We start from the raw sequence: 18,414 nt of genomic DNA, 5'->3' as shown, positions 1-18,414 counted from the left end.
AAGGTCTGTGTGCACACATAACACGTGGCGTGTGCGTTTCTGAACCAGTAAGGAAGGTAAGTATATTTCACCCCTGCTTTCAGGACTGCTACTTACAAAACAAATCTCATGAACTCCACTAAATTGGAGGAATCACATGTAGAGGAACATGCTCCAGAATGTCAGCTTCAGAAATCAGGGAACAATCAAGCATCTGAGGTTGACTCTTCCAGCCATCATCAGAACAAGGGCAGGATGAGTCAGAGGCATCAAGTGGTTGTCCAAGCTGGGTTCATTGCAATGAACTCCAGAGAGCTAAGTTGAGGTGCTCCTCAAGAATCCTGGCTCAAAAACAGTAACTGTGAGAGGAACCTTGGAGTCCTAGTGGATGATCATTTAAACCCAGCAGTGTGCGGCAGCAGTCAAAAAAGCTAATACAATCCTTGGTTGTATAAACAGAGGCATATGGGTAGAATCAAAATCATGTGAAGTATTAGTACCGCTTTATAAATCCTTAGTAAGATACTGCATCCAGTTTTGATCACCACATTACAAAAAATATGTTGAGACTTTGGGGAAAAAGTGCAAAGAAGTGCAAGATGATTAAAGGCTTGGAGACAAAAACATATAAAGTATGGTCACAGGGATTTGATACAGCCAGTCTAGAGAAAAGAAGGACTAGTGAGGGACATGATAGCAGTATTCTAATATTTGAGGAGCTGCCACAAAGAAGGGGGGGGTGTCAACTTATTTTCCAAAGCACCAGAAGGCAAGACAACAACCAATGGATGGAAACTAATTAAGAAGAAAAGCAACTTGGAGTTAAAGAGAAACTTCCTAACAGTGAGGATAATTAACCAGTGGAACAGCTAGCCTTCAGAAGTTGTAGGTGCTTCATCACTGGAGATTTTTAAGAAAAGACTGGACAGCCACCTGTCTGAAATGGTATAGGATCTCCTGCTTGAGCAGGGGGTTGAACTAGAAGACCTCCAAGGTCCCTTCTAGCTCGTGAGTGATACAAAAGCAACAATGATCATAATTGGATCATAACTAGTAGCAGGTCTATATCACATCTACCATGGGCCATCAGCTCTTTGTTGGGAACAATTGGCTCTCTGACCATAGACTGTTTGAAACCTTTTTCATGGCATCCAAAACTCTGGACTGTTTCTGGACTACAGGTAGTCCTCGACTTATGACTGGTCATTTAATGACTGTTTGAAGTTACAATGGACAACCCCCCCCCAAAGCTGTTTGTGACACATTTGCAAAATTACAGTGGCTGCACACACACACACACACACACACACACACCATGCTGTCACATGATTGAATTTTGGGCACTTGACAACCTGCTCAGCTTTCTTGCCATCTGTAGCATCCTGGAGCTATGGACCACAAGTTCTGACATATTTTGCTGGTTTCTTGCATTTACTTCCAGTGTCCAGCACACACACACACACACACACAAACCATTAGAGAAAATTGATTTGCTTAATGAACATGGAATTCAATTAATGATCACTGCAATAAATGTTAAAAAATCAAATCAGATCATGTGATGCTTCAGTCTACAATTCTATGACTTATGGACTCAATTACGACTGTAAGTTAAAGCATTACCTATACACTTCCATATGCTGGCTTTTTCAAGCTACCTCTTGCTCCATGCTGTATCTGCCGTTGCATGTAATTGTTTGCAAACCAAAGGAACTCATTTCTAAATGTCAGTTTGGCCTTGTCAGGACACTCTATAGCCATTTAAAATTGAGCTAGTTTCATTTGATTTCTTTATTATAAAATTTCAGGCAGCAAGAAAATAGCAACACATTGCAAGTCATAAAACTAATGCATTGTATGATGTCTTTGTTTTGTTGTTGTTGTTTTCTTTTTGTTTACTTTTGATTATTTTCTTCTGTGTTAGGCTTTGCTGCTGGGTAGTTATCATTTTCTTAGTGTCTTATTTTTAAAATTCCTTGTTGTATGGAGTTGTAAATGATTGTCTTGATCCTCAGGGGTACAAGGCAAAAAAAATGTGTGCCTTGAATAAAATAAATCCATGTATTTATGTGTGTTCATATAGAAAACAATTTCATCTAAAAAGTGTGCAGAATTAATTAAAAATACAAAGGTAACAAATAGCATGATTGGAATGCAATTTCCTGATAAAGAGCATAGCCAATTATCTGCATTAAAATGCAATCCACAAATCCTTGAGACAACAAAAAGTAAACCAAGATAAAATGTGCTGCCTGGAACATTCTGCCACAATAATCAGGCCATCGAAACTTGGAAAGTACCAGACTTACAGTCAAATGTAAGTCTGGGACCAGTGACTGGTGGTTTCCCTAGGCCTCATTTCCCCTCCCAACAATTGTCATCTCCCAGCAAGGAAAGCAAACCATCAACTGCATTCTTTAATATGTGTCAGAAGGCAGTGGAGTAGTCTGGACAAGTATAAATGGCTACTTTGAGCAGCAAGTTTAGACACCCCTCAAGATGCTCAGTTCATAGGTCAGGAGCAAAGAGACATTGTGGGCCCCTAAAGTGTCAATCAGGCTATTTCCGAAGGCAAAGGTAGCTCTCTCTTAAAAGAGTCCTAAATTAGTGTCCAAACAATGTTTCAGATACGGAGTAGAGGCACGGGAGGAAGCAGGAAGGGGTGAAGCAAAGACTGAAGAGCAGCCAAGATGACAAAATCCACAGGAAAAGAGAAGTATTCTGGCTGTGTACATGTCCATGCACATAGTGTTCATACGTGTAAAGGAAAGTACATCAGGTTATTTTTTTTACATTGGGTATTCCTTGCAAATTAGAAAAAAATTGTCCATTGCAATATAAATTGTCTATTTACATTGTCCATTGCAATGTAAATAGAAGGGCTTGAGGGAATTGTTATGTATTATCTGGATCTTATTTTTACAGTCTGTGGTGTGGTGTCTCATAAATTTTGGGTAACTTATGAAATTTCATTGTGCTATTACAGTGTTATTAACTGTTGATGTTTTATTGTGTTCTTTCTGTTGTTATAAGCTGCTTGGATGTTTTATTGTGTTGTAGATGTTGAAAGCAACTGTGAACCTCAAAGATTGGTAATACTTACATTTAATAAATAACAACAATCACTACCACTATCTCAAGCCCAAGCTGGGATGGTGTCAACGCTTCCAATGGCTGATGGCATCTGATGGGGTAGAGCAGACTTAGGCTCAACCTTACTAAGGTTGAATGAGTTGTATATAAGGACCTCTCAATATTTTTCCAACATTAGCTCATGATGGTATTATATCAGATTAGACAGAACTCATGCATATCCTGAGAGTCCTCCTGGATGCTCAGTTGTTGCTCAAAGAACAAGAGGAAGCTATGACCAGAAGGGTAATTCTACAGATACTTCTGGTGTGTCAACTATGCCCTTTCCTGAATCAGAAGGACCTTCTAATAGCCATGCCTCAATGATTGCCTTAGTCATCTTTTGTTTACATTACTGTAAAATGTTTGACTTGGGACAATCCTTGAAGACCAGTCAAGAGCTACAGAATGCAACAATGTGTACTTGTTTCACCCATTTGACATTTTATTTTATGAGCTGTGGTGGCTATTAGCTTCTGTAGTTAGCTTCTAGATGCAACTCAAATGCTGGCTGTCTCACTAATAAAACCATGTTTCTCCACGATTTGCTCACATAAAGCTTGATGCTGACCAAGGGCTCTTCTACAGAAATAGTGAGTTCTTAGTGCTGGGCTGTACGGGCAAGTTAAGGATTCTACTCATGTACCTCTCATCTTTGCTGCAGTGTAGAACGCTTTCCCAAGCAACCAATGTTCATTTCTGGGCTGGCTCACAGTTATTGCTACTGAGGGACTTCACTCCCCATGTTTAACTTGTAAAATGGAGGTTTTAGGTTATGCATGAGGCTGAATAATGAACTTGGCAAATATTGACTAAATTCATGTCAATAATATCTACGCTAGCCAAGTCATATCTAAGAGTCTATGGACAAATAAACTAATTCCAAAATAAAGAACTGAGAATCTGTTGAGTCTAGATTTAGTATTGTGCCAGATTGAAATACGATACTGATTGGTATAAAATATATGCTTTGTTAGAAATATGTAGCTTAATCATATATGTCTATTAATATATGTACATGCAAAAGGATGCCTGTAAATTTAAAAGCATGATTTATTTTATTCTGTATGATTGAGGAAGTCTGAGAAAATTAGTGAAGCATACAAGGTTGATGAGAGGTTCTGATTATGGAAGATTACATTTTTTGACAGTGTTAAGACTGGACATTGAGATAATAATGGCCCTAGTAGAAAAAGGAAAGAAGTAAGGAAAATGAGAATGAAATGAGAATGATTCCTAGAATGATTACAGGAAGGACACATCCCATACAAAGTATTAGAAGACAGATCACTCTCACAATACGTAGAATGAATGGAAAGAGGACAAGGAAAGAGAATGTAAAAGCTGGAACAGATTATGAAGTTTGATCTCTTCTTGCCTGAGAACATGAATAATTTTCAGTGTGTATTAGAAAAAAATGAGGCTGTGGGTATTTGGATCTAAAATGAATGTATCAAAGACCTAAGTAATGTCATACATAAAAGACAAACATACTCAATAGCAAATTGCTTAATTTTTATAGCTTGGTAAAGAAGGCTTCCTAAATTTGGGGAAATGACTAGATATATCTTAATACAGTATGTGCAAATACCGGTAGAAAGGTAGGTGGATAATATGGCTGTGTAAGGAATGAATCTTTATTGAAAGAATCAAAAATGTTTTTACATGAGAGGATGAGTGTGCTTTATTTTCTGGAAGCAGGAGTTGAAGAACCAACAGTAAGTTGAATTCATTGGAAAGTATGTAGTTAGGAAGCGACTGTAATAGAACAATAACAAATAGAATGAATGTGGATTGGCTATAAAAGTGAGTTTAAAAGAAAAGGGCTGAGGCTGTTTCATCATAGAGAGATAATGAAGACTGAACTGCACATCAAATACACGAAGGGAGATTGAATGGGATTAGAGATGGTCTACCAGCTTTAATTGTAACTATAACTAAAGTATAATTTTGATTACCCCACAAAAGAATAGTGATAAGTATATAATAGGTAGTATGAGTTTAGCTTACATAATTTCATATGCATAGAATCATTTTTTTTCTTAAATTAGAGCCATCAAATTGACATCTTTTTGTTTTTGTTTTTGCCTATCATTTTGCTTCTTTTATTTTGTTTATCATTTTGCTCGTTATTATTTTCATATGCAGCAATAATGTGTAAGCAGTTATAAAATGTGCATTGACATTAGTTGTAGTAGGTTGGGACTTATTGCTATGAGGGTAATGAACAGTTAGATAAAATAAGACCAAGCAAAATTAATACTGAAAAATAGAAGGTGTCACATAAGTAAGTAGGAGGATTCTGCCAGTGTGGGGAATGACTCCAAATGAAACACTTATTGATCTAAAAAGTGAACCAAACCCTTCATAAATCTGTTCAATGGCCAAAAATATGTCCAATTTAGTAACTGTTTGCATTCTGTTCAGCTGCATTCAGCCATTAGTAGACTAGTATGTGGCATCATTTCCTTTTGCTGCATTCTCCTAACCAGGGAGATCATAACATCAAGCCTCCTAATGGGACTTTTAACAATTTGTTGATTTGGACCAGTGCTTTAATGCTGCAATTTTACTGATTCTTATTCTGAGCAATTTAATACTCTGCTTCCCTTTCCATTGGCAGACAAGTTATTTCATCTTCATATTTTTTGTGAAAAATGAGCATAAACATTAAACCCCTAAAACTTTAAAGATGATTAATGTAGGAGTCCAATTTAAAGCATACCCTGAATGCTTACATACAGGAATCAGAAGGTATGGAGGACTAATGAATTACTTCTATACAGGGGAAAGAAAAGCACAATTATCCATTCAAATGCTTTTAAGACAATTAAAATCAATATGCTGCTTGTATGTATCTCTCATGGAATTGTGTTTCTTTGCTTGGATCCTGGCTAATAAGTATTCACTAGTCATAGATATCAATGACGTTCTAAGTCAGGGATATCAAACTGGCGGCCCACAGGTTGGATGTGTCATGCACAGGTCACGCCCACACCACCTCCGCAAATGGTGAAAATGTCGCAAAAAATCAAATGACAGCAACATGATGCCACGAGTTTGATACCCGTGTTCTAAGTGAATGCAACTGTATTTTCTACAAGCCATAAAAGCTCTGCCCTGGTCCTTTTGCTCTAGTCCAGATTTCTCTAACAAGGTACTCTCTAAATTAGCTAAACTGCAATTCCTAAAACTTTGGCCATTTGGGGGAGTTGAAGCCCAAGGCTGAAGGAGACCATTAGAGTCTTTTGAGTTCTTCTCTAGAAATGTTATATGAAGAACAGGCTTGAAATGATTTATGAATCAAATGAATTGATCTTCAGCTTCGCTTGACCCAGATTTAATTTTAACCAAAGTACTTAAAAATCACATCTTTTTTTAAAAAAATTAAATTAAAAAACTCTCAAGTTAAGAAAGGCTTGTCAGTCAGATGAACAGGGCAAAGGGCTGGAACTACATTCAATAGAGCCTTTAATCTTTGATACCTGACCTTCCGGCTGGTGTCCTTGTGTGGCCAAACAGAATTGTTTTCTGAGAGCCAGGGCCTATTGATTTGCTTCCAAAGAGGTCTGCTGGGGACTGTCATGTTAATTGTGGTTGCGGAGAGAAAATAGCTCATCTTGCCAGACTCCATGCTGCTAAGTGCACCATGAATACATGGCTGCCCTTTTCCAAAAAGCCTACAATCTGACTGTCTACACTGCTCCAGGAATACAAAGGACAATTTGAGGAGATACACTATCAAGACTGCCATCGGTATTATCATATACAGCTGTAGCAAAATGTTCCCATTAGAATGTAACTATCGATGTTTAATTTGCTTGGATTAATTGGCCAACCTCATCCCATCTATGCTTATAAAATTAATGAACCTCCAGCCAAAGTGATGACCTTGGGGCTTTGCTTCTCGTCACGTCTGCCATTTTCATTCAAAGAGGTTTTAAGAAAAGGCAGAAACATCAATAACAACACCGGCTCCTTCTGACACCGTGCACATGATGGTCCCCCTCAATGCCACTTTGTGAAAGTGAACAACCTTGCTGACATGCATCATAAGGCAAAGAATGTAACCATAACATCGCACCTGGGAAATATATTGATAAAGCATCCCCAGTATTTATAATGTTGTTGTAGGATAATAACTGTATCACATTTAGCAACTCCTTCTTTTCTCTTCTTTTTCAATGTCATTTTAAATTCTTACCTTGATGCTTGAAGGCATGTAAGTAATATACTGGTGCTATGCGCTAACATATTTCACAGGTAATCTTGCTCCCTTGAGTAGTTTCAACACCTCGAGCTGATAAGTTACATGTTGAAATCTCTCCCTGCAGCTGATAGTTTGATGCTGAAGGTTCATCAACTCCAATATTTTTATGCATCATTTCCCCAGTGGGTCCCCTTCACTACTCTGCATTATTAGCATCCCTTTAGCTTTCCATAATACAAGGACTCTAGTAACAGCTCACGGCTGATCAGTTGCAGCAGAACTCTGCAAAAGCCTCCCAGATATTTACTTATAATGTATTACATGCAAAAAAAAAAAAAAAATCCAGGTAGGAACATCGTACTCAAGACAGGCATCCATAGGAAAGCAAAGGCAAAGGGGTACCAGTGACAAAATGTGCATTGCCATGCCATGTCACAAACACTTCTCTTCTATATACTTGTGGGCAGTGTTCAACATGAGATTAAAAGGACAGAGCTTGTGCCATGTTTCTTCATTGTGGTAGCCCTGAGGTTAGTTGTGGATGCCTCTGCTTCTCCAACCATTATTGAGCCTCCTGAGTAGTAGTAATGGGAATAAATAAGCTTTTCTGTCCTTCTGTCATTTTCTCTTTTCAATCTGGCTAGGAAGCCTTTCCAATTGGTTGGGGCATCTTGGTTCTAGTCCAATAGGAGATCGAAAACATACCGGGATTCATCTGTAAATTCCTTTAAATACAAAACCAAATATATCCATCAATACTTTGTTTGACAGTTGGCTCTGGCACTATCAGTTGGTTCAGGACACTCCAGAAGTTGTGGGTACTCCAACACTGGACGTTTTTAAGAAGAGATTGGACAACCATTTATCTGAAATGATATAGGGTTTCCTGCTTGAGCAGGAGGTTGGACTAGAAGACTTCCGAAGTCCCTTCCAACTCTGTTATTCTGTCATGGATAGCTTTGTACTTTGTATTTGAGCTTTTAGCCCAACTACCATATTTTTCGGAGTATAAGACCCACTGAACTATAAGACGCACCTACCTTTTTTGGTGAGGAAAAGAAGAAAAAGAAATCTCCCTCTGCCTCTGAGCAATTTTGCCTCGTTGCAGTAAATAGCAAACAGCCTGCTTTACTTTCATTTTCGTTTTCAGCATAGCTTGATTAGCACAAAGGAGAAAAAAATCTGCTCCAGCAATTTTCTTTCTTGCAGCAAGCAGCAGAGGCCTGAGCAAAACAGCTGGGAGGCTGGGAGGCCAATCCAATCAACTGTGCTAATTAGGCTGTGTTGAAGCTGAAAGGAGCTGTTTTTTCTTGCTGTTTGCTGCAAGGAGGTAACTGCTGAGAGGAAGAGGCCAAAGGGTGGGGGCCAGTGGGTGGGCGGGGCTACATTCGGTGTATAAGATGCACCTAAATTTTCACCCCCTTTTAGAGGGGGGAAAGGTGTATCTTATACTCTGAAAAATATGGTACTTCACAGCAGAAAACAACAGAAGAGGGAATGCTCTGTACACTGCCTTGAGCTTGGGTGGTTTTTATATTTTCATTGGACAAGCCAGCTTTTGCCAGCACTGTTTTTTATCATCAACAATTCCTAAAACACCTGTAGAAGGGGCACAGGGCAGTACAATCAATTCATTTGCTGTGGGTTTCTTTCCTAAATCTTGTTCTAAAACCCTTGAAATATCTCCCTGACTCAAGGTCAGCCCTGACTGTGGAAGAGGATGAAGTGAACTGTGTCAGCTGAATGCCTGTGTCAGTTCAATGCCTGGATGAGGAAAAATAAATGTCTGCAGTGATTGGAGTTCTTACGACCAAATGATGCTTTCTAAAATGATTTGAGCAGTAAATGCAAGAGGGACTCATATATTTTTTCTGCTTGTGCAAAGGACAAAAATAAGACCTCTCCTATTGTCCCAAAGAAGCTGCCCCACACACATTCATAGAAATTACTGGATGGGTAACGGAATCTTACTTCACCCATGGGGACAGGGCAGCATCTTCCAAGGTCTCAGAAGACAGAAGACTCATTCAGCCATGTTCTCCTGATATCACTGGATCACATTTAGTTCCCCAGAGTAAGACAGTTGCTTCGTTCTCCCTTATTTTGTGGCCCGTCAGCGGCCTGCGCAGCTAGTTGCTGATTCCAACAGCGAGGAGGCTGGTGTGGTGATGCGCCAGCAGCCTGTGCAGCTGTCACTCAAGTCAGACAATGAGGAGGCTGGAGAAGATGTGGGGCCAGAGATTCAGCCAGGGCCTTCAGAACCTCCAGAAGTTCCCATAAGTGAAGAGGAAGAAGAGGAGGAACCTCTTCTCCATGCACGAGCACGCAGAGCTGTTATAAGGCAGGAATGACTCCTCAGGAGGAGGTCTCCTCAAGAGTAAGGCTTGGGGCTAATTGGCCACTCCCCTAACCTATTTAAGGAAGGACGACATCTGATGTAATTTGCAGGAAACAACTTATTTCATATTCCTTCGTGTCTTGATGCCAGAAACATTTGATCGGCTCTTGCTTTTCTCTTATCAGTTTTCCTGCAAATTACTTCTGGGCATTCTGCCAACCACAGAAAGATTACGGTTATCTGAAATACTGTGCCTCAGAATTGAGTTATTATTCTTTGGATTTTTGTCGGCTGTTAATGAAGTTAAATTAACAGCTCTTGTTCAGAAAAGACTGATTTAAACTGTACTTGTGTTCGAACAACTACTAAGAAAGCTCATTAGTAGTCCTTAATTAGTAAACTAAGGTTTGTATGGACTTTGTGTGTGCTGTGTTCTTTGGTGTCCATAGCTGGGGCAGAACACCTTATGAATGAACTAGTTCTGGGATTTTGCTTTGGGCAAGAAATGTCTTTAGTCGTCACTGAACTTTTCCATGTACCGTAGAAGCTACGGTTAGACTAGAGCTGTATGTGACATCTCTAGTCAAGAAGCAAAGGCTGGAAAATAAATGGACTAGTTTTGCTTCCTATCCATCACAAATAGAGAATGCAGCTTCACTATAAACAAAAAATGAAAACTCTTGAGATGTAGAGTTAGCCGTAGTTGACAAAAAATCTGAGATAGCAATGCACTTTTCTAATATTGTATACTTTTCTTTTGTTCCTTTCTGAGCAAAGACACTTTCTGAGCAAAGACATTGTCTCTTATCAGTCATAAACTGGGACAGAAGCTCATCAGATGCAGTGAGAATTTCTCTCTAGTTGCAAATGATTAATTGAATAATCAGATGAAGCAGCAGGCAGACTCCCACGAAGCGTACAGAGGTATCACTTCCAAGGTGCAGATACAATTTTGGCTGTGGTGTCCCAACTTTATCTCAAAGCCTTTGCAAATCACAGGGTCACAACACATGCTTATAGACTGAGTGAACAGCTCAGAGTCAAGTCCACAAGGGGCGCATTAAGAATTCAATATTAGCTTTCCAAAATAGCTAATCATTAGCCATTGCTCTTTTCTCTGTGTCAACAGCTGGTGACATGAAAGTGATTACATTTCTAATGAACCAATTAGAATTACTGAATGCATTGAATAACACGATTTTTCATCAACTGTTTATAGATTCTGTCAAGGCAGGTCTGATTGTCCCACCTCTTCCAAAATCACTACTTCCCCCCTAGTAACTACGTTACTAGAAATTTGATGACAAATGGGGGGAATCAGAGCTGTTTTCATGTTAGTAACTCAGTACAGGTAAAAATAAGGGTATCTGTATCTAGAATAAGCTTCTGCCTTACAGCTAAAAGCAAGATATCTTTCGTTGCAGCATTTACTTTTATTTACATTTTTAAAAGTGCTGATTTCAACATTTATTTATTTTGTCATACGGTTATACTTTTGGAATAGCTGAGAGGCTCCAACACTCCACTTAGCAATGAAAGCAGAAATGCATAATTAGCACATTCTTTTTATGGAAATCCTGGATGCTGTCATGTGGGTATATGATCTGCAGCTAGGAACATAAGTAAAAACTACAGTTAACAATAAACATGTTAAAAAATCAACAAAAGGTATTTGGTGTCAATCTAGAGACACTGCACAGAACAGCTTAATTTTAAGAGGCTTCTGGAAGTCAACCAGAGTTGAGACCAAATTGTCTGTTGCAATATTTTCAGGATCAGACTCAATAATATTAGTAAGAGTTAAAGGTTTAAATATATTTCCTTTTATTTACAATAGGCATTCTATATTCACTGAATATTCACAGATAGAAGCAAGGAAAAGGGTGTAGGTGGCTCCTTATATATACAATGGGTGGAGCTATAAGTAGGAGTGGTGAATTATGAATACATTAAGAAGTGAAGAATAAGTTAACCCCTGATACCCCGTTCATATATTATTTACACATTAGAGAATAAGGCATTTACATCTGACAAATCCCCCTCTAAATGCCGATTCGTTATACAACACCAATTACACTCAGATTCAGGACAATACAATACATACAACTTAGAAGTTAAATATTTGTGTTGCTTAGAAGGTAAAGGCTTTGTCAATATGTCTGCTAATTGTTCTGAAGTATCACAATGCACTGCTTTAATAAATCCATCCTGAGATAATTGTCTCACATGTTTAAATTTTATATCTATATGTCTGGACCTTTGTCCAATGGCATCAGATCTAGATATTTCAATGGCTGCTTTATTGTCTTCATGCATAACAAAAGGCAAAGCAGGTTTTTTCCAAACATCTGAAATTAAATCATTAAACCATACAAGGTTATTTGCAGCTTTGGATAAACAAACATATTCCGCTTCTGTCGTTGAAGTGGCCACTAGTTCTTGTTTACCAGTGTACCAGTAAACTGGACAGTCATTTAAGAGAAATATATAACCAGATGTACTTTTTCTACATGAGGTGTCTCCAGCCCAGTCCGCATTTGCGTAACATGTAAGCTTTGGTTCTTTATTGTCTTTAGGTTCTAATATTAGGCAAAAGTCTAGTGTACTTTTCAGATATCTTAAAATTCTTTTAACAGCTTCCCAGTGATACATTGTTGGTTTGCTGACATGTCTGGATAATAAATTGAGTGGTAAGGCGATATCTGGTCTAGTCCAATTAGATATATAAAGAAGTGAACCTATGATTGATCTATAAAATGTGTTATCCTTGAATTCGGGGGAAGATTCATCAGTATTTCTTAGAAAATCAGTTTGCATAGGAGTATCACAAGGTTTGGCATTGTTTAAATTGCATTTATTTAAAAGTTCTACAATCTTATCTCTCTGAGTAAGTTTGAATCCCCTTCTAGTCTTATTAATTTGGACACCAAGATATTTGTTTACTTTACCTAGAGATTTTAACGAGAAATGTTCATTTAGTTTAGTTACAAAAGTTTCTCTTCTCTCTTTATGTTTTCCTATGTATAAAATGTCATCCACATAAATCAATACAAATTCAATGTAATCATCATCCTTTTTGACAAAAAAGCAGTTATCAGCAGTAGTAGCGTTGAAGTCCATGGTTTTAAGTACTTTCACTAAACAATCATACCATCGTTTACCAGATTGTTTTAACCCGTATAAACTCTTGTTTAACAACCAAATTTCATTTTTGTTTGTGTATTGACTGTGAGGTGCTCTTACGTATATTTCCTTATCTAGTTTAGCGTGTAGATACGCAGTCTGTATGTCGTATTGAAATACATCAAGGTTGAGTGCTGATGCTACCACTAGAGCTGTTTTGACACTCTCTGTTCTTACTGTGGGGGAATACGTGTCAGTATAGTCCTCCGGATATTTCTGTGCATAACCTTGTGCAACTAGTCTAGCTTTGTATAGAGTATTGCCTCCCTCTAAGTTCTTAATTTTATATATCCACCTGGTACCAATAATTGTTTTATCCTTAGGTGCAATTGCAGGTGTAAATACATTTAATCCTTGTAAACTTTCCATCTCTTTTTTCATCGCTAATTCCCATTTTTCCTTTTCTTCACGAGGGAGTTTTAACACTTCCTCATATGTATTGGGTGTTGTTGGCTCACCATCCATATGCATTATGTAATCCTTGTATTTATTTGGCATTTGATTTCTGGTGTTTCTAATGGTTTTTTCAGGTTTACTATCGTTATCATGCAAATATCTTGCTTCCTTTTTTGTTAATGTGTCTGTCTTAATTTTGTGTTGGCTATTTGTCCAAATTTTGGTTTTGTTCTTATTTTTGTTGATATTTTGCTTTTCTATGATCCCTTCTTCATGAGATTCTGTACCTTTATATTTATTTGGAAATATTTCATTAAGATGTAATTTAGACCAGTTAGCCTGTTCATGGAACACAGCTGTTCTGGAGACTATAAATTTGTTATTGTTATCAATGAATCTGTACCCTTTAGTACCGGTTTCATATCCCATAAATCTGAGTCTTCTGGATACGTTTTCTCCCTTTCTTCTTAATTGTTTAGGTATGTGTACGTCTGCAGTGACTCCAAATATATGCATGTGTGCTAATTTTGGTTTTCTATTATACATCACTTCATATGGTGTCTTATTTACAATGCTGGACCATGTTCTATTTTGTGTGTAATTTGAATAATGTAAGGCTTCTGACCAGAATTGTTTGCTTAAGCCAGCATCTTCCAATGTGCATCTAATCATGGTTTGTAATGTGGAATTTTTCCTCTCTGCAATCCCGTTCTGGAACGCAGAAAATGGACTAGATGTGTAATGTAACATTCCTTTGTCTTTTAACCATTGGGAGAATTCTTTAGACATGAATTCGCATCCCCTATCTGTCATAATTTGTTTTATTTTGATGTTGTGTTGTGTTTCTATGCGTTTGTAAAATTCTTTAAATTTTTGAAATGTTTCATCTTTGTGTTTTAATGTATAAACAAACCCATAGCGGCTATAATCGTCCACTATTGTCAGGAAGTAACGTTTTCTATAAGTGATTGATGGACTTAATGGACCAACTAAGTCCATGTGTACTAAATCAAAAATTTTGTTAGTTGATCTAGTAGATTTTCTTGGCCTGGGGCTAGTTTTTAGTTTTGTAGATTTACATACTGAGCATTCCAAATAGTTTTCACAATTTTTTATTTTAACACCTTCTGCGTGTTCAGTCATTTTTTGTACTACAGGAAAACTGGCATGTCCTAACTTCCTATGTAAGATGTGAGCACACTCATCATGAATTGGCTTACCTATTTTTGGTTTTTTTTCATTGTGTGCATCTTTGTGATCATGAGATGTTTTACACTCATCATTGTCACTATTGCTAATATTTTCATCATCTACTCCAATACAATCTTCCATATTTGAGTCAATGTTATGCAACCATTTTTCCTTTGTTATCAGATAAGGTAGGCCTCCTTTAATCATCACTGTGCCTATATTTATTTTATTCTTCTCCAAAATCGCTTTTCCTTTTGAAAAAACAATGTTAATGTCAGAATCTCTACTTAGTTTTATAGCACTTAGTATGTTATGAGGTATCTCAGGTATTAGCAATACCCCCTCTATTTTTCCTAGACCAGGCAAGGTTACATTCCCTCTACCTAATACTTGCACCTTTTCTTGGTTAGCTACCTTTATTACAAATTTATCTTCTGCAAATGAAGACAATATATTTTTGTTATTAGTGGTGTGATTAGTTGCTCCAGAATCAATAAGCCAATTATTGTTCTCATTTTGCCGTATGTTAGTGTTGTCTTGTTTATTTAGCCCGTTCAGTGAGCCAGATTTTCTATCCTTTGAATTATCTCTGCCCCCTCTATTCTCTTTGTAATTTGGTGGGCTCCTATATCTATGTCTATTTATGGAAGACTGTCTATAATTGTATTTGTTTCTATATTCTGACCTATGCCTTTCTCTTGAAATTTTGGGACAGTCTCTTCTATTGTGTTCCCTGGATCCACAATTGTGGCATTTAAATGTTTCATTATATTTTTCTTGGAAAGCTACTTTCCTATATGGTTTGTGTTCTGTGTGATTGCTAGAACGATTCCTTCTTGAATTGTCTTCTGCTATCAATTTATTGGATAGACTTTCTATGGATAAATATCCTAGATTGATAGTGTCTAAATGTGACATAAAATTGTCCCATGATGAATCAAGTGAGTTGATAATAACACTTTTCATTGTTTGGTCTGAAATCACCTCCCCCCTCAAATGCAGCTCAGCTCTTATTTTGTTTAAATATATTAAATGCTCACTTATGGAAACCCCTGGTTTTACCCTAGATGAAAAGAAATCTTTAGATATCCTTGTGGTGGTAGCTACACTGTCACTGTGAAACAAATTAAACATGCATTGAATGATTTCTGAAACAGTCAGATTTGGCTTAATGCTATGATACATTGCAGGAGACACACTAGATATTATTAAGAAAAATGCTCTATGGTGTAAACAATCTATTTTTAGAGTCCAAGGTCTTTTTGGGGGACTAGTGATAAAAAATAATAAGTTTTCCTTCATAAAGACAACCTGGAGCTGTTGATACCATTCTTGCAAATTAACGCCATCAACCCTTAGCTTTGGGAAGTCACTGGGTAAATTTCCGACATTATTGTGTCCATTACTTACAACCTGAGGTAGTCCGTGGTCTCGCAAGTGTAGAAAATTGCAAAATGGCATGGGGATGCTCGCAACGAGTCTGCATGGTCTCCTCGCCAGTTCATGTCTTCCCGGACCGTCTGCGTAGTTTTGCGCATGCACGTTGTCCATTTCTTCTTTGGAGTCGTCGTAGAAGGTTCTCCCCATTGTGGCTCGCTCGTTCTGCTCCTCTTCAGATGAATCGGTCTCTGGTTCGATTTTGGGAGTCCTGACGACGGCGGCTGCTCTTCCTCTTCCCCTGAGGGCATTGGTGCTTGCTTCGGTCTGTGGCGTAGGGCGGTACCGGCAGGGCTCTCTGGGTTCGGGCGTCGGCGTTCTCGTAGTCAGTATGGGAGCGGGCAGGTCTTGAGGCATCGGCTTGCTCTCTCGCTTCTTCGGTAGCTGTTTGTTAATTTTTAGTTTTGGCCCAAATGCAGCAAAAAGCGTTTTCATTGCTGATTTTATTTGGGAGTTTGTTGAATCATCTTCACTTTCTGATTCTGATTCTTCTGAGGAGTTTGAATCTTCTTTTTCATTTTCGTTGTTTGATAACGTTTTTCGCGCCAGAAATTTTGAATTGAGCATTTTGATTGGCTCTGCTTCGCTCACCCTGGAGGCCTGTTGAAACCAAGATGGCTGCCATTCAAAATTTCGCGCGGGATCACTGTTTTTCTTCTTCGTAATGACTTTCTCTGCAGTCATATCACTCACTATTTTTGGGTCTTTAGACTTTTCATTAGTGATGTTTTTCTCTCTCGCTGCTCCGCTGTTCTTCAGCATATCTTGGAGTTTCGCGATGAGGCTTTCATCATTCTTCTGGCTCTTTAATAGTTTTAATATCTCTGACCTGAGTTCGTTATTCTCTATTTCGATTTCCTTCTGGTCATCAATTTCATCTATTATTTCTTCGTCTTCAGTGGTGTATTCTTCGGATTCTCTCGAAATTGCGTTTGTGGATTCGTTGATTATTTCTTGTTCTGTTTCCATTTCTTTGCTGTAGGCCCTGGTGTTGGGCCTATCTTTCTTAGACATTTTTAAGTTTTTTTATTGAGTCAATTAACCATCCTCTGCTACCAGCTTGTTGCAATATTTTCAGGATCAGACTCAATAATATTAGTAAGAGTTAAAGGTTTAAATATATTTCCTTTTATTTACAATAGGCATTCTATATTCACTGAATATTCACAGATAGAAGCAAGGAAAAGGGTGTAGGTGGCTCCTTATATATACAATGGGTGGAGCTATAAGTAGGAGTGGTGAATTATGAATACATTAAGAAGTGAAGAATAAGTTAACCCCTGATACCCCGTTCATATATTATTTACACATTAGAGAATAAGGCATTTACATCTGACATTGTCTTTATATCAAAGATGAACCTGCATATGATCCAATTCTGTTTCTTTTATGTTTTGAGCTTGAACTTGAACTTCTCTTCCTTCTTTCAGCAAGGTGGTGTTATAGGCCCATGCTATCTGACCTTATTTCATTTTTTTCTACTACACCTGAATTAATAAGTTAGTTCTTTCCCAAATATCTTCCAAATGAAATGAGATATGTGCTTACATATGTGTAGATACAGGGACGTGGTGATTTCAAATACCATGTCCATTTCTACATTTCAAACTGAGAGTATATCTTCTGTTACTATTTAAACTATTTATGTCCTATGTTCATGAAGTTGTGGGTCTTTATTGCATGTACACTAAGAGGTTATGCATCAAAGACAAATACCTTGTGTGTTCAATCACACTTGGTTTATTCTGTTCTGTTCTGTTCTGTGACGTTCCGTTCCGTTCTGTCCATGCAGTTTTCTTGTCAATAGTTTGCCACTGCTTTCTCCCTAGGCTGAAAAAAATAATGATTGGCCTAAAGGACTAGAACTCAGAGCTCTTTATTCCCAGCCTGGTGCCTTAAGCATTAGTCCAAATTTGCACATGTTTTTTCTCACTCCCCCTCATACATACATGCGTATAAACATGCATACACAAACAAAATAACATATTAAATATATAATGTATATAGATAACAAAAATAAAATAATAAAATAGTCATATATTAAACAGGTACACACAACCAACTATCTTTTAATAAAATTTCCTTTTGGCACTCTAAAAATTTCTAGAGCTTTCTATTGTTGTTAGAGCTAAAATAGCACCATGATTAGGCACTCTGCCTTATACATAAGTTGCTGATGGCTACAACCCTCCAAAATAATGAAATGGTGGAATCTTCTACCTTGTTTTTAAACAATCAGCTAAAAAAAACCCTCACAAGTTATTTGAGGAATCACCTCTTCCTGATTTATACCTACTCTTATCATTAAGTCCAGCAGGAAATGTATATTCCAGGTCCTGTCTCCTAGGAAATGTAATCTGACCAGGCCCAGGAAGAGAGCTTTTTCTGTCATGGTTCCCAGTCATTTGGAACCCATTGCTCTTTTTTTTTATTCAACACACATCATTTCAGACCCTATTCATTACTGATTTTTGTTTGTTTGTTTTATCACACATCCTTCTTATGTACTCCATTCTCACTCCATTCAGCTTGCTTTTATAATGAACTT

Source organism: Pantherophis guttatus, chromosome 2 (genome assembly GCF_059756535.1).
Source record: "Pantherophis guttatus breed Tessera chromosome 2, ASM5975653v1, whole genome shotgun sequence".
NCBI lineage: Eukaryota > Metazoa > Chordata > Lepidosauria > Squamata > Colubridae > Pantherophis > Pantherophis guttatus.
This window is presented reverse-complemented; position numbering follows the sequence as displayed.